At 42.2% G+C, this 22,500-nt stretch overlaps 2 non-coding genes across 2 annotated transcripts; both read left to right on the top strand.

The window, feature by feature from the left end:
- Positions 1-19,586: 19,586 nt before the first annotated feature.
- Positions 19,587-21,419, top strand: LOC145688563 (small subunit ribosomal RNA). Its single transcript, XR_014131935.1, has one exon. It is a non-coding gene; the product is annotated as a small subunit ribosomal RNA (ribosomal RNA).
- An 891-nt stretch (positions 21,420-22,310) lies between these two features.
- On the top strand, positions 22,311-22,462 carry LOC145688674 (5.8S ribosomal RNA). Its single transcript, XR_014131965.1, has one exon. It is a non-coding gene; the product is annotated as a 5.8S ribosomal RNA (ribosomal RNA).
- The last annotated feature ends 38 nt before the right edge of the window (positions 22,463-22,500 follow it).

Raw genomic sequence — 22,500 nt, 5'->3', positions numbered from 1 at the left:
TATATATATATATATATATGTTCTTTTCAGAGCGCGACAAGTGTCTCATGTGGAATGTTCCATATGCTCATAATTGCCGACTTTTTTTTTCATTTGCTCATAATTGCCGACTTCACCTTTTCCCACTCGCTCACACTTGCCGATCTTTACTTCTTTTCACATACTTAAAAGTGTTAGTAAGGGGAACATGGGTCTCATGATAAGCACGGGCTCCTCTATATGACGGCAACTAAGCCATCCATCACCGACATGGTTTACCTTCTCGCTCCCGTTAAACTTAAGCGTGCACGCACTGGTTTAATTGACGGCAACTGCGCCCTCCATCACCGCCACAATTTACCGTATGCTTTCTTTTGTTGAATTTCATTAGTTTACACTTATGTGCTGATTTCTTAATTTGGTTGTTTTCGCTCACAGTTGTGTATTTTCCTGATGAGGTATATAGTGTCTTATGTGGAATGTTCCATATGCTCATAATTGCCGACTTTTTTGTTTTGCTCATAATTGCCGACTTTACCTTTTCCCACTCGCTCACACTTGCCGATCTTTATTTTTTTTTACACATACATAAAAGTGTTAGCAAGGGGAACATGGGTCTCATGATAAGCAGGGGCTCCTCTGTATGACGGCAACTAAAGCATCCATCACCGACAAAGTTTACCTTCTCGCTCCCGTTAAACTTAAGCGTGGACGGATTAGTTTACATGACGGTAACTGCGCCCTCCATCACCGCCATAATTTACCGTATGCTTTCTTTTCTTGATCTTCATTTGCTTTCAGTTATGTGCTGTTCTCTTTTTTTTTTTTTTTTTTTAATTTCCTTACTTTCGCTCACAGTTGTTGTGTAATTTCCAGACGATGTATATATATCCTCTTGAGAGTACAACAAGTGTCTTATCACACTTTTATGTTCTTTTTATTTATTTAATTCTCCCATTTGGAATATTCCATATGCTCATAATTGCTGTTTTTTTTTTTTTTTTTTCATTTGCTCATAATTGCCGACTTTACGTTTTCGCACTCGCTCGCACTTGCTGATCTTGACTTGTTTTCACATACATGAAAGTGTTAGCAAGTGGAACATGGGTCTCACGATAGACAGGGGTTTCTCTATATGACGGCAACTAAGCCATCCATCACCGACATGGTTTACCTTCTCGCTCCCGTTAAACTTAAGCGTGGACGGACTTGTTTACATGACGGTAACTGCGCCCTCCATCACCGCCACAATTTACTGTATGCTTTATTTTGTTGAACTTCATTAGGTTACACTTATGTGGTGATTTCGTTTTAAATTTGGTTGTTTTAGATCACAGTTGTGTGCTTTCTATCGACTCAAATTTCCAGACGATGTGTGTATCTTCTCGTGAGAGTACAACAAAGGTCTTATTTTCTTTTTAATTTTTACCACATATTTTTAAGTATGATAATGGTTTATTTATTTATTTATTTATTTATTTATTTTTGAACTTCACAGCCCTGTATTTCCATTTTGAATTTTTACCTACCTCGTCATTCATTTGCTGTGTTCTTCCCTTAGAAGTATTTAATTTTTATTAAATTATTTATTTATTTAATCTCGTTGAGAAAAATTCGTGTTCACAGAAAGAAATTATTCTTTCACTACCGAGGTGGCACACGCCAACACCGCGTTTTATCGGATTTCTGCCGTTCCTTCCCATATACTTTGCTGTTGCTATAGTGTGCACGAAGTCCCTTGAAATTTTAACCTATCTGCCACGATTATGCACCGGAGCAAAGAGATGCAATAAACCTATCTTTTCTTTCGGGGGGGGGGGGGGGAGTTGGGTTTGTGAGAAAAACCATGGATGAATTTTTATATATATTCCGTGTCACTGCGGTTAAATATATATTCTTTACATATTTCTTTACTTTGCCATGCTTTTCCTTACTTTTCAGTGCTTTGCCATGGTTTGGGTTGAAATTTCACTTTTGTAGTTAGAACAGTTTTGTTAAAAACGTGATTTGCAATAACAACAATTTCAAACATTAGCAAAAAGTAAAAATATTGGAATTTGCATTATTTCTGTATCAGCCACCTCGTGGCTAAGCCGTTAATATATGCGCTTCTGGCGTTAGGGATCCAAGTTTTATTCCGGCAAACAGCCTGGGTCGTTCGCCTCCCGTATTAAGCCAAATTTCAACTTTCTTGCACATATTTATTACTATTATTAGTATTATTATTAAAAATGAAATTAAATGAAATCTTCAAGATTTACGTCCCACAATTATGCTGGGATCAAGGTACACCTCATGTAGAAATTGCACTATTCTGGTTTGAATAGTTTCGTTAAAATAGTGGGAGAACGTAATTTACAAAAAAAAAAAAAAAAAAAAAAAAAAACATGACCACAAGTGTGAGCGAAATGTAAAAGTTTTCCAATTTACTTTCTTACTCTGTTATTGCTCACCCATTAGCACAGAATAGTATCTGGTTAAGTGACATTTATGTTGCTTTACTTCTTACCGCATTTTTTAAACCTTATAAATTGTGACGGCAAGTGTGAGCATTTTGACGGCACGTGTGAGCATTTTGACGGCAACTGTGAGCATGTTGACGGCAACTATGAGCCTTATCTGCGCAAATATGAGAGTACTAATATTATACATATTTCAATGCACAGTGTTTAGGTACAGGTAGGCTGGTAATGTCACTAATCTATCTTTCGTCAAGATAGTGGAAAAACAGAATCTGGGATGACCGTCATTCCGAATGTGAAGGAATAAACAACAGTGTTGTTGTTTGCTCTCTCCCTACATCATTGTTCATTAATTGAAGCTGGAATGGATATTAGTGATTTCTTTTCATTATTTCTATGTTTATCCCCCCCCCCCCCACACACACACACTGCTCTAACGATTGTCTTATTTTTACGGTGCATGCCCACACATCTTCATTTCCAATAAACCTCGTTTTAGCCGGAAAATTTTCAACCCTCCGCTACATTTTGAACTGTAATAACTTTTTTAATTATTTATTATTATTATTATTATTATTATTATTATTATTATTTTTATCATTTTTGTAAATGTGAATATAAAAATTCCTAATAACCTACTGCGATATACTGTGTTTGCATATATTCCGTTTAGAAATATTACTATTCTAGTTTTATTGGTTTTTCTATTCGTAGTGGGAAGAAAATGATTTCAATTTCTCATCTATCCTTGCAGGTAGCGTTCAAAGCCCTTGACGGCCAGTGTGGTCTGTGCTTGCAGTAATATTTTCAACCTTCTGCACCAATTTGAAGTATATTTTCCTTCATAAAATTGGAGTTACTACAATTCTTTATATCAATTCCCGTGCACAGTATTTTCATACACTTTCTGTGCAAATTGCACTATTCTGGTTTGAATAATTTCCCAAAAATAGTGTAGAAACGTAATTTCAAACAAGCTTGACCACAAGGGTGAGCGAAATGTAATGGTATTCCAATTTACATTCTCACTCTCTTATAGTTCACCCATTGACGCAGAATAGTATATAGTTAAATAAATTTTATATTGTTTTCCTTTTTATCAATATTTTTCCTCGTCTCACCTTCCACCACAGTATCCACACATCTTTGCGGCAATCGAAACCTGTCTTCGCCGACAAAATTTTAACCCTCCGGTAAAAGAGAAACTGAATTTTCTCTGTTAGTAATTTGTATATACAAACTGTTTGTACGTTGTCGCATGTACTGTGTTTAAGTACGTCTTGTGTAGAACTTTCACTATTCTAGCTTCTACGGTCTCTTTACAATTGAGAAAGAACATGATTTTGTGTTCTCCTCTACACCTGCCGGCTGCGTTCGCAGTTTTCGACGGTCAGTGTGGCCTCTGTTTGCCGTCAAATGTTCAACCTTCTGTAACATTTTAAAGTTTTATATATATATGGCGATACAACAATTCTTTTTATGAACTTCCCTGTAAAGTATGTAGGTTCACGTCTTGCAGAAATTAAATTAATCGGGTACGAATAGTTTTCTTGCAATAGTACAAAAACTTAATTTGGAATAAAAATGACCACAAGTGTGAGCAAAATGTAAAATTCTTCTTATTTACTTTCTTACTCTATTATAGGTCGCCCATTGAAAGAGTAAACTATATGGTGAAATAAAATTTATGTTGTTTTTCTTTTTATCACTATTTTTCTTCTTTTCATTTTCCCTCACAATGTCCGCACATCTTGGCGGACAGCAAAGCCTGTCTTCGCGGACAAAATTTGCGGTGCTGCTTACAAAATGCCTACGTTTGAAAAGATATATCATGTCTCAATTGTACCTGTGAATTAACAACGATATGTTATTCGGTTCATCGACATTCACATTCCAACATATCTGTCATCAGTCACTTAGCTCATCCCTTAAGTACACGCATAAAAGAGGTCCTAATTTTCATGCTCGTTCACACGAATATTCAGTTTATTTCATATTACGGAATTCCATTGAACGCTCCTTTGTAAAAAAAAAAAAAAAAAAAAAAAAAAAAAAAAAAAAAAAACCTCCAGGTTTTGATTCCGCTGACAGCGTTCAATTTCAACTTTAGGCTGGATTTTGAGCTCTCATGGCGATAAGCGGTTAAAGTTTTCCATGGGAGATACGTGTTCAACTTTGGGCATATTGACGGCAACCATGAACCATTATGTTGCCACCTATGAGACTTAAGTCCGCAATTATGAACGAAAAGTCGGCAACTATGAGCGTTTTGACGGCAACTGTGAGCCCTGGGTCGGCAATTATGAACAAAAGTCGGCAACTATGAGCATCATGAAAGCGAGTGTGAGCACTTTGGAAGCACCTGTGAACATTCTGAAGTCAACTGTGAGTATTTTGAAGATAAGCATGAAAAATTATGTTTTCAATTGTGAGCCCTATATTCGCAAATATGAACGAAAAGTCGGCAACTATGAGCGTTTTGACGGCAACTGTGAGCCCTGGGTCGGCAATTATGAACAAAAGTCGGCAACTATGAGCATCGTGAAAGCGAGTGTGAGCACTTTGGAAGCACCTGTGAACATTCTGAAGCCAAATGCGAGTATTTTGAAGATAAACATGAAAAATTATGTTTTCAATTGTGAGCCCTATATTCGCAAATATGAACGAAAAGTCGGCAACTATGAGCATCATGAAAGCGAGTGTGAGCACTTTGGAAGCACCTGTGAACATTCTGAAGTCAACTGTGAGTATTTTGAAGATAAGCATGAAAAATTATGTTTTCAATTGTGAGCCCTATATTCGCAAATATGAACGAAAAGTCGGCAACTATGAGCGTTTTGACGGCAACTGTGAGCCATAGGTCGGCAATTATGAACAAATAGTCGGCAACTATGAGCACTTTATCGGTAAATGTGAGCATGCTGACGGCTTGAGTGAGGAATCTGACGGCAACTGTGAGCCTTTTGACAGCAACCATGAAACATTTAACTTACACTATCAACTGTATATTTCATATTATGAATGAAAGGTCGACAACTATGAGCCTTGTGAGAGCGAGTGTTAGCAATTTCAGGGTTAGTGTGAAAATTGTCAAGGCAACGGAGAGTATTTGGAAGGTAAACATAAACTACAATGTCGGCAACTTTGACCCCAATGTCCGCAATTATGAACGAAAAGTCGGCAACTATGAGCGTTTTGACGGCAAGTGTGAGCACCCTGAAAGTACGTGTGAACATTCTGAAGCCAACTGCTAGTATTTTCAAGATAAACATGAAAAATTATGTATTCAATTGTGAGCTCTATATCCGCAATTATGAACGAAAAGTCGACAACTATGAGCGTTTTGATGGCAACTGTGAGCCTTGGGTCGGCAATTATGAACAAAAAGTCGGCAACTATGAGCATCATGAAAGCGAGTGTGAGCACTTTGGAAGCACGTGTGAACATTGTGAAGCCAACTGCGAGTATTTTGAAGATAAGCATGAAAAATTATGTTTTCAACTATGAGCCCTATATCCGCAAATATGAACGAAAAGTCGGCAACTATGATCGTTTTGACGGCAAGTGTGAGGATTTTGACGGCTAGTGTGAACCTTCTCATGGTAACTGTGAGCTCTATGTCCGCAATTATGAACGAATTGTGGGCAACTATGAGCATTTTGACGGCTTGTGTGAGGATCCTCATGGCAACTTTGAGCATTTTGATCCGATGATTCCTTCCACCTACTTCGATAAAAAAAAAAAAAAAAATGTTTTCGTACATTCTCGGTAGAGATTTCTCTTCTCTAGTTTCACTAGTTTTCTTTCTGTTGAGAAGAAGAAAAAAGAAAAGAAAAAGAAAGAAAATGGAAAGAAAGAAAAAATGAAAGAAAAGAAAAAAAAAAGATATCAAATTATGTACTCTCACGGGCGGTGTTCACGTTAAGCGTGGGCTCTGTTTGCCGTCAAATTTTCAAATTTCTACAACAATTTAGAGTATCTTTTCTTGTAGAAAAGTGCAGATACAATAATTCCTTACACGTACTCGAACGCATAATATCCAGGTACACTTGTTGTAGAAATTGCACTTCTCAGTTTTGAATAGTTTCCTTATAGTAGTGCAAAAGCTTAGTTTCGAATAAAAATGACCTCAAGTGTGAGCGAAATATAAATTTACTCTAATTTACTTTCATGCTCTATTATTGTTCACCCATTGAAAGAGTAAAGTATATGATTAAATAAAATTTATGTTATTATTATTATTTTTTTTCGCTTATCACTATTTTTCTTCTTTCCACTTTTCCGCACAATGTCAACACATCTTCGTGCACAGCTACACCTCTCTTAGTCGAAAACTTTTCAAACCTTCGGTAAAAGACAAACAAAAGTTTAGTTTGGTTAGCTTGTGGCTTCGCCCACAAAGCCCCTCCTTTTGAAGGTATTTCGCCCTTGCACCTCTTATTCTCACAATTCTAGGGAATTTCAAGTTTACTTTACTATTTCAACTAATTAAAAGATAAGATTTTGGATCCCAAGAAAACGCCTATTTAAATAGCGTGGGGATTTCTTCATCCTCCTTTAGACCCCTTAAACATTAAAAATATTCACTTTTGGCAATTTTGCTGTAGCTTAGTCTGGAAAGCCTACAATTATGCTAAATTTCATCATTGCAATCCTACCACAATTAACCGAACATTTTGGCGTGCAGAAGACGTCCCATATAAATGACATGAGAAAGACTTTTCAATTCCCCATAAAACCACTCTAAAGTTGAAAATTTTTACTTTGTACTGATTTACTTAGGTAACGCTAATGAAAACGTACAAGAATACCGAATTTCTCGTTTGTGTTCCAATTACAAGTAACTAAACTTTGAGATTACAAGTCTAAATAAAGGCCCATTTAAATAACATGGGGAATTTCTTCATTTCCTCTTTAGACCTCTTAAAAGTTAAAAATATTCACTTTTGACAATTTTCCTGTTGGTTAGTCCCGACAATCTACAATCATGTCGAAATTAGTTATTGTAGCCCTACAGGAAGTGCCCAATAATTTTGGGATGTCAAAGGTGTTTCATAGAAATAACATGGGAAATTTTTTGAGTTCCGCATAAAACCACGCTAAACTTGGAAATATATATCCAACTAGGTAAGACTTAGGAAAACGTACAAGTATACGGAATTTCAAAGTTTTATTAAAAGTACCTAAAATTTCAGATTATAGGTCCGCAAAACCGTCCATTTAAATAACATGGGAAATATCTTCATCGCCCCTTTAGACCAACTAAACATTCGAAATATTCACTTTAGGAAATTTTCCTGTGACTTACTCCCGAAAGGCTACAGTTTCGTCAAATATGGCCATTATAACTCTACAGGAAGTGCCTCATAATTTGCGGGTGTGAAAGGCGTCGTATACGTAAAGCCTTCGTTGCTTTTTTTTTTTCTTACCACATTTAGTAATTTTATAAATTTTGAGGACATGTAAAAGAATTTTGACGGCAAGTGTGAGCAGTTTGACGGCTAGTGTTACAACGATAAAATACAATTCGCTGTAGCCTTGGTTCCTTATTTTCTTATAATACATACGAGCCACATCAAAATAACAATGTTTCCATTACGTGGTTTCTCTCCATTTATATATATATATATATATATATATATATGTATTATTTATCTGATTGCCTGCCAACTAGATATTGAAAACCTTATTATTTTATGACATATGAATATCTTTTTTTTTTGTATATTTGATAATTCTATATTTTTAACTAACTTCTTCTTCGAAATTAACCTATGTTAGTACATATAAAGAAATACTCATTGCCCAAGTACCGCTGTAGCGTGAACCATCTGACGGCAAGTGTGAGCCCATGTCCAAAATTATGAACGAAAAGTCGGCAACTATGAGCGTGTTCACGGCAACTGTGAGGCCTTGGCCGGCAATTATGAACAAAAAGTCGGCAACTATGAGCATCATGAGAACTAGTGTGAGCACTTTGAAAGCACGTGTGAACATTCTGAAGCAAACTGCGAGTATTTTCAAGATAAGCATGAAGAATTATGTTTTCAATTGTGAGCCCCATAACTGCAATTATCAACAAAAAGTCGGCAACTATGAACGAAAAGTCGGCAACTATGAGCAGCGTGAAAGCCAGTGTGAGCACCTTGAAAGCACATGTGAACTTTCTGGAGCAAACTGCGAGTATTTTCAAGATAAGCATGAAGAATTATGTTTTCAATTGTGAGCCCCATATCCGCAATTATGAACGAAAACTAGGCAACTATGAGCGTTTTGAATGCAACTGTGAGGCCTTGGTCGGCAATTATGAACGAATGGTCGGCAACTATGAGCACTTTTTTTTTTTTAATGTGAACATTCTGACGGCTTGCGTGAGGAATCTGACGGAAACTGTGAGGCTTTCGACAACAACCATGAACCATTTAACTTACACTATCAGCAGTATGTTAGATATTATGAATGAAAAGTCGGCAACTATGAGCATCGTGGAAACGAGTGTGAGCATTTTGAAAGTACGTGTGAAGATTCTGAAGGCAACTGTAAGTATTTTGAAGATGGGCACGAACGAATATGTAGGCAAATATGAGCCCTTTGTCCGCAATTATGAACGAAAAGTCGGCAACTATGAACGTTTTGACGGCAACTGTGAGGCCTTGGTCGGCAATTATGAACGAATAGTCGGCAACTATGAGCACTTTTTTTTTAATGTGAGAATTCTCACGTTTTGCGTGAGCATTGTGACAGAAACTGTGAGGCTTTTGACACCAACCGTGAACCATTTAAGTTACACTATCAGCAGTATGTTAGATATTATGAATGAAAAGTCGGCAACTATGAGCATCGTGGAAGCGAGTGTGAGCATTTTTAAAGTACGCGTGAACATTCTGAAGGCAGCTGTGTGTATTCTGAGGATGAGCATGAAACATTATGTAGGAAACTATGAGCCCTTTGTCCGCAATTATGAACAAAAAGTCGGCAACTATGAGCGTTTTGACGGCAACTGTGAGGCGTTGGTCGGCAATTATAAACATGTAGTCGGCAACTATGAGCGTTTTGACAGCAACTGTGAGGCCTTGGTCGGCAATTATGAACGAATGGTCGGCAACTATGAGCACATTTTTTTTTTCTAATGTGAGGATTATCACGGCTTGTCTGAAGAATCTGGCCGCAACTGTGAGACTTTTCACAGCAACTGTGAACCATTTAACTTACACTATCAGCATTATGAATGAAAAGTCGGCAACTAAGAGCATTGTGTAAGAGAGTGTGAGCATTTTGAAACTACGTGTGAACATTCTGAAGGCAACTGTGAGTATTTTTAGGATGAGCACGAATCAGTATGTGGGCAACTATGAGCCCTTTGTCCGCAATTATGAACGAAATGTCGGCAACTATGAGCGTTTTGACGGCAACTGTGAGGAGTTGGTCGGCAATTATGAGCAAATAGTCGGCAACTATGAGCACTTTTTTTTTTTTTGAATGTGAGCATTCTGACGGCTTGTGTCAAGAATCTGACCGCAACTATGAGACTTTTGACAGCAACCATCAACCATGTAACTTACACTATCAGCATTATGAATAAAAAGTCGGCAACTATGACCATCGTGGGAGCGAGTGTGAGCTTTTTGAAAGTACGTGTGAACATTCTGAAGGCAACTGTGAGTATTTTGAAGATAAGCACGAAACATTATGTAGGCAACTATGAGCCCTTTGTACGCAATTATGAACGAAAAGTCGGCAACTATGAGCGTTTTGACGGCAACTGTGAGGAGTTGGTCGGCAATTATGAGCAAATAGTCGGCAACTATGAGCACTTTTTTTTTTTGAATGTGAGCATTCTGACGGCTTGTGTCAAGAATCTGACCGCAACTATGAGACTTTTCACAGCAACTGTGAACCATTTAACTTACACTATCAGCATTATGAATGAAAAGTCGGCAACTAAGAGCATTGTGTAAGAGAGTGTGAGCATTTTGAAACTACGTGTGAACATTCTGAAGGCAACTGTGAGTATTTTTAGGATGAGCACGAATCAGTATGTGGGCAACTATGAGCCCTTTGTCCGCAATTATGAACGAAAAGTCGGCAACTATGAGCGTTTTGACGGCAACTGTGAGGCCTTGGTCGGCAATTATGAACGAATAGTCGGCAACTATGAGCACTTTTTTTTTAATGTGAGAATTCTTACGTTTTGCGTGAGCATTGTGACAGAAATTGTGAGGCTTCTGACACCAACCATGAACCACTTAAGTTACACAATCAGCAGTATGTTAGATATTATGAATGAAAAGTCGGCAACTATGAGCATCGTGGAAGCGAATGTGAGCATTTTGAAACTACGTGTGAACATTCTGAAGGCAACTATGAGTATTTTGAAAATGAGCTGGAACCATTAAGTAGGCAACTATGAGCCCTTTGTACGCAATTATGAAGGAAAAGTCGGCAACTATGAACGTTTTGACGGCAACTGTGAGGCCTTGGTCGGCAATTATGAACGAAAAGTCGGCAACTATGAGCGTTTTGACGGCAACTGTGAGGCTTTGGTCGGCAATTATGAACGAATAGTCGGCAACTATGAGCGTTTTGACGGCAACTGTGAGGCCTTGGTCGGCAATTATGAACGAATGGTCGGCAACTATGAGCGTTTTGACGGCAACTGTGAGGCCTTGGTCGGCAATTATGAACGAAAAGTCGCCAACTATGAGCGTTTTGATGGCAACTGTGAGGCCTTGGTCGGCAATTATGAACGAATGGTCGGCAACTATGAGCACTTTTTTTCTTAATGTGAGCATTCTGACGGCTTATGCAAATAATGTGACGGGAACTGTGAGCCTTTTGATAGCAACCATGATCCATTTAACTTACACTATCAGCAGTATGTTAGATATTATGAATGAAAAGTCGGCAACTATGAGCATCGTGGAAGCGAATGTGAGCATTTTGAAACTACGTGTGAACATTCTGAAGGCAACTATGAGTATTTTGAAGATGAGCTGGGACCATTAAGTAGGCAACTATGAGCCCTTTGTACGCAATTATGAACGAAAAGTCGGCAACTATGAGCGTTTTGACGGCAACAGTGAGAAGTTGGTCGGCAATTATGAGCAAATAGTCGGCAACTATGAGCCCTTTTTTTTTTTTTTTTTTGAATGTGAGCATTCTGACGGCTTGTGTCAAGAATCTGACCGCAACTATGAGACTTTTGACAGCAACCATCAACCATGTAACTTACACTATCAGCATTATGAATAAAAAGTCGGCAACTATGACCATCGTGGGAGCGAGTGTGAGCTTTTTGAAAGTACGTGTGAACATTCTGAAGGCAACTGTGAGTATTTTGAAGATAAGCACGAAACATTATGTAGGCAACTATGAGCCCTTTGTACGCAATTATGAACGAAAAGTCGGCAACTATGAGCGTTTTGACGGCAACTGTGAGGAGTTGGTCGGCAATTATGAGCAAATAGTCGGCAACTATGAGCACTTTTTTTTTTTTGAATGTGAGCATTCTGACGGCTTGTGTCAAGAATCTGACCGCAACTATGAGACTTTTGACAGCAACCATCAACCATTTAACTTACACTATCAGCAATATGTTAGATATTATGAATGAAAAGTCAGCAACTATGAGCATCATGGAAGCGAGTGTGCGCATTTTGAAATTACGTTTGAACATTCTGAAGGCAACTGTGAGTATTTTGAAGATGAGCACGAACCATTATGTAGGCAACTATGAGCCCTTTGTACGCAATTATGAACAAAAAGTCGGCAACTATGAGCGTTTTGACGGCAACTGTGAGGCCTTGGTCGGCAATTATGAACGAATGGTCGGCAACTATGAGCACTTTTTTTCTTAATGTGAGCATTCTGACGGCTTGTGCAAATAATGTGACGGGAACTGTGAGCCTTTTGATAGCAACCATGATCCATTTAACTTACACTATCAGCAGTATGTTAGATATTATGAATGAAAAGTCGGCAACTATGAGCATCGTGGAAGCGAATGTGAGCATTTTGAAACTACGTGTGAACATTCTGAAGGCAACTATGAGTATTTTGAAGATGAGCTGGAACCATTAAGTAGGCAACTGTGAGCCCTTTGTACGCAATTATGAAGGAAAAGTCGGCAACTATGAACGTTTTGACGGCAACTGTGAGGCCTTGGTCGGCAATTATGAACGAATAGTCGGCAACTATGAACGTTTTGACGGCAACTGTGAGGCTTTCGTCGGCAATTATGAACGAAAAGTCGGCAACTATGAGCGTTTTGACGGCAACTGTGAGGCTTTGGTCGGCAATTATGAACGAATAGTCGGCAACTATGAGCGTTTTGACGGCAACTGTGAGGCCTTGGTCGGCAATTATGAACGAATGGTCGGCAACTATGAGCGTTTTGACGGCAACTGTGAGGCCTTGGTCGGCAATTATGAACGAAAAGTCGCCAACTATGAGCGTTTTGATGGCAACTGTGAGGCCTTGGTCGGCAATTATGAACGAATGGTCGGCAACTATTAGCACTTTTTTTCTTAATGTGAGCATTCTGACGGCTTGTGCAAATAATGTGACGGGAACTGTGAGCCTTTTGATAGCAACCATGATCCATTTAACTTACACTATCAGCAGTATGTTAGATATTATGAATGAAAAGTCGGCAACTATGAGCATCGTGGAAGCGAATGTGAGCATTTTGAAACTACGTGTGAACATTCTGAAGGCAACTATGAGTATTTTGAAGATGAGCTGGAACCATTAATTAGGCAACTATGAGCCCTTTGTACGAAATTATGAAGGAAAAGTCGGCAACTATGAACGTTTTGACGGCAACTGTGAGGCCTTCGTCGGCAATTATGAACGAAAAATCGGCAACTATGAGCGTTTTGACGGCAACTGTGAGGCCTTGGTCGGCAACTATGAGCACTCTTTTTTTAAAATTTGAGCATTATGACGGCTTGTGTGAAAAATCTGACCGCAACTGTGAGACTTTTGACAGCAACCATGAACCATTTAACTTACATTATCAGTATTATGAATTAAAAGTCGGCAACTATGAGCATCGTGTAAGCGAGTGTGAGCATTTTGAAAGTACGTGTGAACATTCTGAAGGCAACTGTGATTATTTTGAAGATGAGCACGAACGAGTATGTGATTAACTATGAGCCCATTGTCCGCAATTATCAACGAAAAGTCGGCAACTATGAGCGTTTTGACGGCAACTGTGAGGCCTATGTCCGCAATTATGAACAAATAGTCGGCAACTATGAGCGCTTTGACGGCAAGTGTGAGCATTGTGACGCCTTTTGTGACGATTCTGACGGCAACTGTGAGCCATTAGTCGGGAACTATAAACTTTTATGTCGGGGACTATGAATGAAAAGTCGGCAACTATGAGCGTTTTGACGGCAACTGTGAGGCATTGGTCGGCAATTATGAGCGAGTAGTCGGCAACTATGAGCGTTTTGACGGCAACTGTGAGGCCTTAGTCGGCAATTATGAACGAATAGTCGGCAACTGTGAGGCCTTGGTCGGCAATTATGAACGAATGGTCGCCAACTATGAGCACTTTTTTTCTTAATGTGAGCATTCTGACGGCTTGTGCAAATAATGTGACGGCAACTGTGAGCCTTTTGATAGCAACCATGAACCATTTAACTTACACTATCAGGAGTATGTTAGATATTATGAATGAAAAGTCGGCAACTATGAGCATCGTGGAAGCGAATGTGAGCATTTTGAAACTACGTGTGAACATTCTGAAGGCAATTATGAGTATTTTGAAGATGAGCTGGAACCATTAAGTAGGCAACTATGAGCCCTTTGTACGCAATTATGAACGAAAAGTCGGCAACTATGAGCGTTTTGACGGCAACTGTGAGGCATTGGTCGGCAATTATGAACGAATAGTCGGCAACTATGAACGTTTCGACGGCAATTGTGAGGCCTTGGTCGGCAATTATGAACGAAAAGTCGGCAACTATGAGCGTTTTGACGGCAACTGTGAGGCCTTGGTCGGCAACTATGAGCACTTTTTTTTTAATGTGAGCATTATGACGGCTTTTGTGAAAAATCTGACCGCAACTGTGAAACTTTTGAGAGCAACCATGAACCCTTTAACTTACATTATCAGCATTATGAATTAAAAGTCGGCAACTATGAGCATCGTGTAAGCGAGTGTGAGCATTTTGAAATTACGTGTGAACAGTCTGAAGGCAACTGTGTTTATTTTGAAGATGAGCACGAACCAGTATGTGATTAACTATGAGCCCATTGTCCGGAATTATCAACGAAAATTCGGCAACTATGAGCGTTTTGACGGCAACTGTGAGGCCTATGTCCGCAATTATGAACACATAGTCGGCAACTATGAGCGCTTTGACGGCAAGTGTGAGCATTGTGACGCCTTTTGTGACGATTCTGACGGCAACTGTGAGCCATTAGTCGGGAACTATAAACTTTTATGTCGGGGACTATGAATGAAAAGTCGGCAACTATGAGCACTCTGACGGCAAGTGTGAGCAATTTGACGTCTACTGTGAGGATTCTGACGGCAACTGTGAGCTATTTGAGTGGAACTATTAAGCATTGTGTGTGCAACTTTGAACGCTCTGAGGGGTTTCCTGAACATGTTGACAGCATGTATGAACCACATTTCGGGAACAGTGGGCAATCTGACGGGAACTGTGAACATTGTTGTTGGCGACTTTTCACCCAGCATAACGTTAGAATATGACGGCAACCGTGGCTTCGTTTGCCGTCATTTTTGACATTCTGTGATTTTTCGTGACTGGTGTGCAATCGAGAGGAATCGCTACATTATAGGGATTAGGGTACAGAAGCAGCCCCGTTTACACTTTGTTAAGTCCTGGCTTGAAATTGTTCTATGAGGTTGTAATTAACATGAGTTTGACCTAATTCATGTTTTTGGATTGTTCTTTACATTAATTTTGTAACCCGAGCGCGAAAAGCAGCCCTTTTCGTAGAGAACTTTTTACCCAGCATAACCTTTGAGTATGGCGGCAACTGTGGCTTCGTTTGCCGTCATTTTTGAGATTCCGTGATTTTCGTGACTGGTGTCCGATCGAGAGGAATCTCATCACTATAGGAGGTATGGTAGTGGGCAATCCTGCTATATACTTAGGTTAGGTTAGGCTGGCTTATACTTTCAATTTGTTCCCAGAAGTTAGGAGAGTGTAAAAGTTGTTAAGTTTTGAGTGTCGTATTCTGTAACGGTTTATATATATACTGGATGTCAAATCACGTTTTCCCACCCTTGCGTGGGATGTATACGGCAACCGTGGCTGCATTCGCCGTCATGGTCAAAACGAGGCTGCGCAACGCCGGCAATTTCAAGACAGGTGTAGTATCGAGAGGAATCTCTACACTATAGGAGGTAGGGTAGTGAACAAGCCTTCTATATAAACATTCCCTTTAAATTGTTCACGGAGGTTGGAGAGACCGCTAATGGTATTGCTTTCTAAATGAGGCTTACTTTTTTCTCTCCGCGGCCTAGTCTGTCGAGAAATCTTGACTTCTGGCCACAGACAGAAAGCTAGTCTTCGCAGGAGGCGGAAATGGCTAAATTGGGAAGGGAAGCCACAGGCTGGTTGGTTTCTTTATGGGAGTCTAAACGCACTATCGCTGTTGATGTTGGTTAATTTTGAAGGCGGACTAATATCGGCGGATGGTAGTGTAGGCTCAAAAGGAATTTTATCAGCCGCAGGCAAGAACCCTGGGATGCTATTCACGGGCGTCCTAGCCGGTCAAGGTGTAGAGGAGGTTGCAAACCCTGTTGCTGCCTGGGAGGAATGCTTCATAGAAATGTGCGTCCATGGGCGGACCTATGAAAGGGCATGCAGTGCGGGTTTGCCAGCACGCCTAATGTTGTCCAAAGACTTCCTCGTATTTTGACAAAGAATGTCAGAAACCTTGGTCGGACGGCTGTTTCTAAGAGGGCACGTGGCGATGGGGAATGTGTGAGGTAGGCTCTCATACGGAAGTACCTGTCGTTTACGGGAAGGAGACAATCCTTCTTAACCCGAGGCCTAGCCTGTCGATCACGCCTTCGGGCAATTGACTTCTGGCCGATGCCGCTTTGTGCGGTTGCTGAATGCGAAGAATACTTGAACGGAAGCTACTGTCACACCCAGAGGACACGAGTAAGACTTATATCACTGGAGCAGGAGCCTAAATGTGCTTTTGTGGGTAGCCATACGGCCAGTTCTAACGTGTGCGAGGCCCCACGAGAGTAGGCTTATTCTGGTGGATGAGAAGTCTTTTAATATTTGCTCTGTCGGGTGAACGGAAGCCACAGTCATCCGTAGGACACGAGTAGACTTATTTCACTGGAGCAGGAGTCTAAATGTGCTTTTGTGGGCAACCTTACGGCCAGTTCTAACGGGAGCCAGGCCCCACAAGAGTAGGCTTATTCCGGTGGAGAAGGAGTCTTTAAAATTTGCTGTGTCGGGTGAACGGCTATATTTGAACGGAAGCCACAGTCATCCGTAGGACACGAGTAGACTTATTTCACTGGAGCAGGAGTCTAAATGTGCTTTTGTGGGCAACCTTACGGCCAGTTCTAACGGGAGCCAGGCCCCACAAGAGTAGGCTTATTCCGGTGGAGAAGGAGTCTTTAAAATTTGCTGTGTCGGGTGAACGGCTATATTTGAACGGAAGCCACAGTCATCCGTAGGACACGAGTAGACTTATTTCACTGGAGCAGGAGTCTAAATGTGCTTTTGTGGGCAACCTTACGGCCAGTTCTAACGGGAGCCAGGCCCCACAAGAGTAGGCTTATTCCGGTGGAGAAGGAGTCTTTAAAATTTGCTGTGTCGGGTGAACGGCTATATTTGAACGGAAGCCATAGTCATCCGTAGGACACGAGTAGACTTATTTCACTGGAGCAGGAGTCTAAATGTGCTTTTGTGGGCAACCTTACGGCCAGTTCTAACGGGAGCCAGGCCCCACAAGAGTAGGCTTATTCCGGTGGAGAAGGAGTCTTTAAAATTTGCTGTGTCGGGTGAACGGCTATATTTGAACGGAAGCCACAGTCATCCGTAGGACACGAGTAGACTTATTTCACTGGAGCAGGAGTCTAAATGTGCTTTTGTGGGCAACCTTACGGCCAGTTCTAACGGGAGCCAGGCCCCACAAGAGTAGGCTTATTCCGGTGGAGAAGGAGTCTTTAAAATTTGCTGTGTCGGGTGAACGGCTATATTTGAACGGAAGCCATAGTCATCCGTAGGACACGAGTAGACTTATTTCACTGGAGCAGGAGTCTAAATGTGCTTTTGTGGGCAACCTTACGGCCAGTTCTAACGGGAGCCAGGCCCCACAAGAGTAGGCTTATTCCGGTGGAGAAGGAGTCTTTAAAATTTGCTGTGTCGGGTGACCGGCCATGAAACCTTTGTGAGGACTTGTCTCCTCGTTTCCACAGCATTTCCGCGCCTGTAAGTTGCGGAAGGTAGCATGCTATGCTTGAAGAACTGTCATCCGTTTAAGGACAGGAGTAGACTAATTCCATTGAGGCAGGAGTCTAATATGCTTTTGTGCACAGCCATACGGCCAGTCCTAACGGGAGCAAGGCTCGCAAAAGTAGGCTTTATTTCAATGGACCAGAAGTCTTTAATATTGCTCTGTCGGGATTGTCAGTTCAAACGGGAGCAGTTTCTGCACGCTACAAACCGCTGACGAGATCTTTCTCGTGTCAATGTGATTCCCTAGCCTGGGCCGGCGCAAGGCTGGCTGGCGAACAAGGTAATTGGGCCTCTGGGTTTCATACACACGAGGTGTCTCAGATGCGTTTAGGGTGAACAGGAATAATCCGTGCAATTCTCTAGCCTGGGCCGGCGCAAGGCTGGCTGGCGAACAAGGTAATTGGGCCTCTGAGTTTTGCATTTCGGAGTTTCCTTAATTCCGGGAGGAGCCACAAAGAAGAGTCCTGAGAGTTTCTCGTGTCCATGCAATTCTCTAGCCTGGGCCGGCGCAAGGCTGGCTGGCGAACAAGGTAATTGGGCCTCTGAGTTTTGTACACACGAGTGGTCTTAGGATCCTTCGGGCTCAACAGGGATTGTTGGAGAAAGTCTCTAGCCTGGGCCGGCGCAAGGCTGGCTGGCGAACAAGGTAATTGGGCCTCTGAGTCTTTATTCCCAGTTTCCTTAGTTCCCGGGTTAGGTTCACCTGTTAAATCGGAGGAGTCCGATTTATGTGTAAAGATAATGCCAGAGTGAAGGGAGCCAGATTTCACTTGAAGGAGCAAGAGCCAGTGTGGTTAAGAAGTGAGCCGTTTTGTACTCTTAAGGAGGGATGCCGATTGACTTTGAACGGGCTGTCCTCGCTTTAGAGTTTGGGCCAGTTGACGGGAGCTTACTTGTCCTTCTTGAGAATGAGGCCAGATAGCATGTCCTTTCTAGCTTACAAAGGCTTATGCGGAGCATTGTTTTTTGTAAGTGACTTTTTATTCTCCATGTGGCATTTAAGTACCGATTTTCCTTAAGTTAAGGACGGTATAGACTCATCGCCAGTTTGAGCGTGTATCACTTGTCGAACGGAAGCCACTGTCATCCAAGGACACTAGTAGACTTATATTTCACTGGAGCAGGAGTCTAAATGTGCTTTTGTGGGTACCCTTACGGCCAGTTCTAACGGGAGCCAGGCCCCACAAAAGTAGGCTTATTCCGGTGGAAAAAGGAGTCTTTAAAATTTGCTGTGTCGGGTGAACGGCTATATGTAAACGGAAGCCACAGTCATCCGTAGGACATGAGTAGACTTATTTCGCTGGAGGAGGAGTCTAAATGTGCTTTTGTGGGTACCCTTACGGCCAGTTCTAACGGGAGCCAGGCCCCACAAAGGTAGGCTTATTCTGGCGGAAGAGGAGTCTTTAAAATTGCTCTGTCGGATGTACCGGCAACGTGTGGAAGGAAGCTGTTGTAACCCAAGGATACAAGTAGGCTTGTTCCATTGGATTGGGAGTCTAATATGCTCTTGGCGGCTGTCACACGGCCAGTATTAACGGGAGCTAGTCACCGCAAGAGTAGGCTTATTCCAGCGGAACAGAAGTCTAAAATGCTTGGTCGGGTGTAGCTTTCCTATCCTTTGTTAGAACGCTGTGTTGGTTGTGTCCAACACTTTCCGGCTTTTTAGTCGGTCAATTCCCTGGTTGATCCTGCCAGTAGTCATATGCTTGTCTCAAAGATTAAGCCATGCATGTCTCAGTGCAAGCCAAAACAAGGTGAAACCGCGAATGGCTCATTAAATCAGTTATGGTTCCTTAGATCGTACCTATCCTACTTGGATAACTGTGGTAATTCTAGAGCTAATACATGCAACTAGAATCCCGCCCAGCAATGGAAGGGATGCTTTTATTAGATTAAAACCAATCGGTCGGTTCGTCCGTCCGAAACCTTGGTGACTCTGAATAACTTTGGGCTGATCGCACGGTCTCTGTACCGGCGACGCATCTTTCAAATGTCTGCCTTATCAACTGTCGATGGTAGGTTCTGCGCCTACCATGGTTGTTACGGGTAACGGGGAATCAGGGTTCGATTCCGGAGAGGGAGCCTGAGAAACGGCTACCACATCCAAGGAAGGCAGCAGGCGCGCAAATTACCCACTCCCGGCACGGGGAGGTAGTGACGAAAAATAACGATACGGGACTCATCCGAGGCCCCGTAATCGGAATGAATACACTTTAAATCCTTTAATGAGAATCTATCGGAGGGCAAGTCTGGTGCCAGCCGCCGCGGTAATTCCAGCTCCGATAGCGTATATTAAAGTTGTTGCGGTTAAAAAGCTCGTAGTTGGATCTGGGTCTCGGACGATCGGTTCGCCGCCCGGCGTTTAACTGATCGTTCCGGACGTCCTGCCGGTTTTTCCTTTCTCGGTGCTCTTCATTGAGTGTCTTGATTGGCCGGCACGTTTACTTTGAACAAATTAGAGTGCTCAAAGCAGGCCGTGTCGCCTGAATGTTCGGTGCATGGAATAATGGAATAGGACCTCGGTTCTATTTTGTTGGTTTTCGGAACTCGAGGTAATGATTAATAGGGACAGACGGGGGCATTAGTATTGCGACGTTAGAGGTGAAATTCTTGGATCGTCGCAAGACTAACCGATGCGAAAGCATTTGCCAAGAATGTTTTCATTAATCAAGAACGAAAGTTAGAGGTTCGAAGGCGATCAGATACCGCCCTAGTTCTAACCATAAACGATGCCAGCCAGCAATCCGCCGAAGTTCCTCCAATGACTCGGCGGGCGGCTTCCGGGAAACCAAAGCTTTTGGGTTCCGGGGGAAGTATGGTTGCAAAGCTGAAACTTAAAGGAATTGACGGAAGGGCACCACCAGGAGTGGGGCCTGCGGCTTAATTTGACTCAACACGGGAAACCTCACCAGGCCCGGACACTGGAAGGATTGACAGATTGAGAGCTCTTTCTTGATTCAGTGGGTGGTGGTGCATGGCCGTTCTTAGTTGGTGGAGCGATTTGTCTGGTTAATTCCGATAACGAACGAGACTCTAGCCTGCTAACTAGGCGTTGGAATCTTTCCTTCCAACGTTCATGTCTTCTTAGAGGGACAGGCTGCCTCTAGCAGCACGAGATTGAGCAATAACAGGTCTGTGATGCCCTTAGATGTTCTGGGCCGCACGCGCGCCACACTGAAGGAATCAACGTGTCTTCCCTGACCGAAAGGTCCGGGTAACCCGCTGAACCTCCTTCGTGCTAGGGATTGGGGCTTGCAATTATGTCCCATAAACGAGGAATTCCCAGTAAGCGCAAGTCATAAGCTTGCGTTGATTACGTCCCTGCCCTTTGTACACACCGCCCGTCGCTACTACCGATTGAATGATTTAGTGAGGCCTTCGGACTGATACCCGGCACCTCCGTCTTGCGGTGGTACCGACGTGTCGGAAAGATGGCCAAACTTGATCATTTAGAGGAAGTAAAAGTCGTAACAAGGTTTCCGTATGTGAACCTGCGGAAGGATCATTATCAATTCATCACCACTGCGGTGGTTGATGTCAAAAGTTTCTTATTAGTGTGTCGTATCAGTTAGATTGACACCGTTGAACGGGAGCCACTGATCTTGACAGGCGAAGGAGAGAAAGGTGAGCCGTGTCTTCCCTTTAGTTGGGAAGCGAGCAGCAAGAACGGGAGCCACTGTCATCGGCGAGGGTAGCGTAGGCTACCTGTTGACACAGGCCGTGTGTCATCAAAGGATTGGAGTAGACTTATTTCGGTGGAAAAGAAGTCTTGAAAAGACTCCAAGAGAGTAAGACTTATTCCATCGGAGCAGGAGTCTTAAATGCTCAGTCAGATGACATGATAAACCAGTTCCGACGTCCAAGGGCTCAAGTAAGCTTATTCCGTTTGAAAAGAAGTCTTGAAAAGACTCCAAGAGAGTAAGACTTATTCCATCGGAGCAGGAGCGTTTAAAATGCTTGTGTCGGATGTCGAGTGCTGGGGTAGAACGGAAGCTTGTCCTCCAAGGACTCGAGTAGGCTGTGACTGCTTTGTGGGAGAAGTCTTGAAAAGGCTCCGAGGAGCAAGGCTTACACGTTAGTAGCACAAGAAGCCTTTAATACGCTCGGGTCGGGCGACTAGAGCTAGAATTCGCTGCTTTGTAGGCCAGTATCCTTTTCTGTTCAAGATGGCCTTCAATGAAAAACTGGTAGCCATGATTTTTGGCTACAAACTCATGGGCAGCCTAAGATTATTCCTTGTGATGCAGGGAAAGGCTTTCGAATGAACACGCCCAGCTTTGTGGTGAGTGACCGCAGCTGACGGGGCCAAACAGGAGGCAGGGCGGCCCCCGATGCGGTTTGTTTACCGAACTTTAATTTCTTGCACGGCATACGTGAAATGCTGTTGTAGAATTTTTACAACCCTGAACGGTGGATCACTTGGCTCGTGGGTCGATGAAGAACGCAGCTAGCTGCGCGAAAGAGTGTGAACTGCAGGACACACGAACATCGACGTTTCGAACGCACATTGCGACCCAGGATCTCTTCTGGGTCACACCTGTCTGAGGGTCGGTAACTTTATCCTGGCGGTGGAAGTTTTTCGGATGACC

Source organism: Thermobia domestica, chromosome 6 (assembly GCF_964235325.1).
Source record: "Thermobia domestica chromosome 6, izTheDome1.hap1.1, whole genome shotgun sequence".
In the NCBI taxonomy this organism is placed as follows: Eukaryota; Metazoa; Arthropoda; class Insecta; order Zygentoma; family Lepismatidae; genus Thermobia; species Thermobia domestica.
This window is presented reverse-complemented; position numbering and strand designations above follow the sequence as displayed.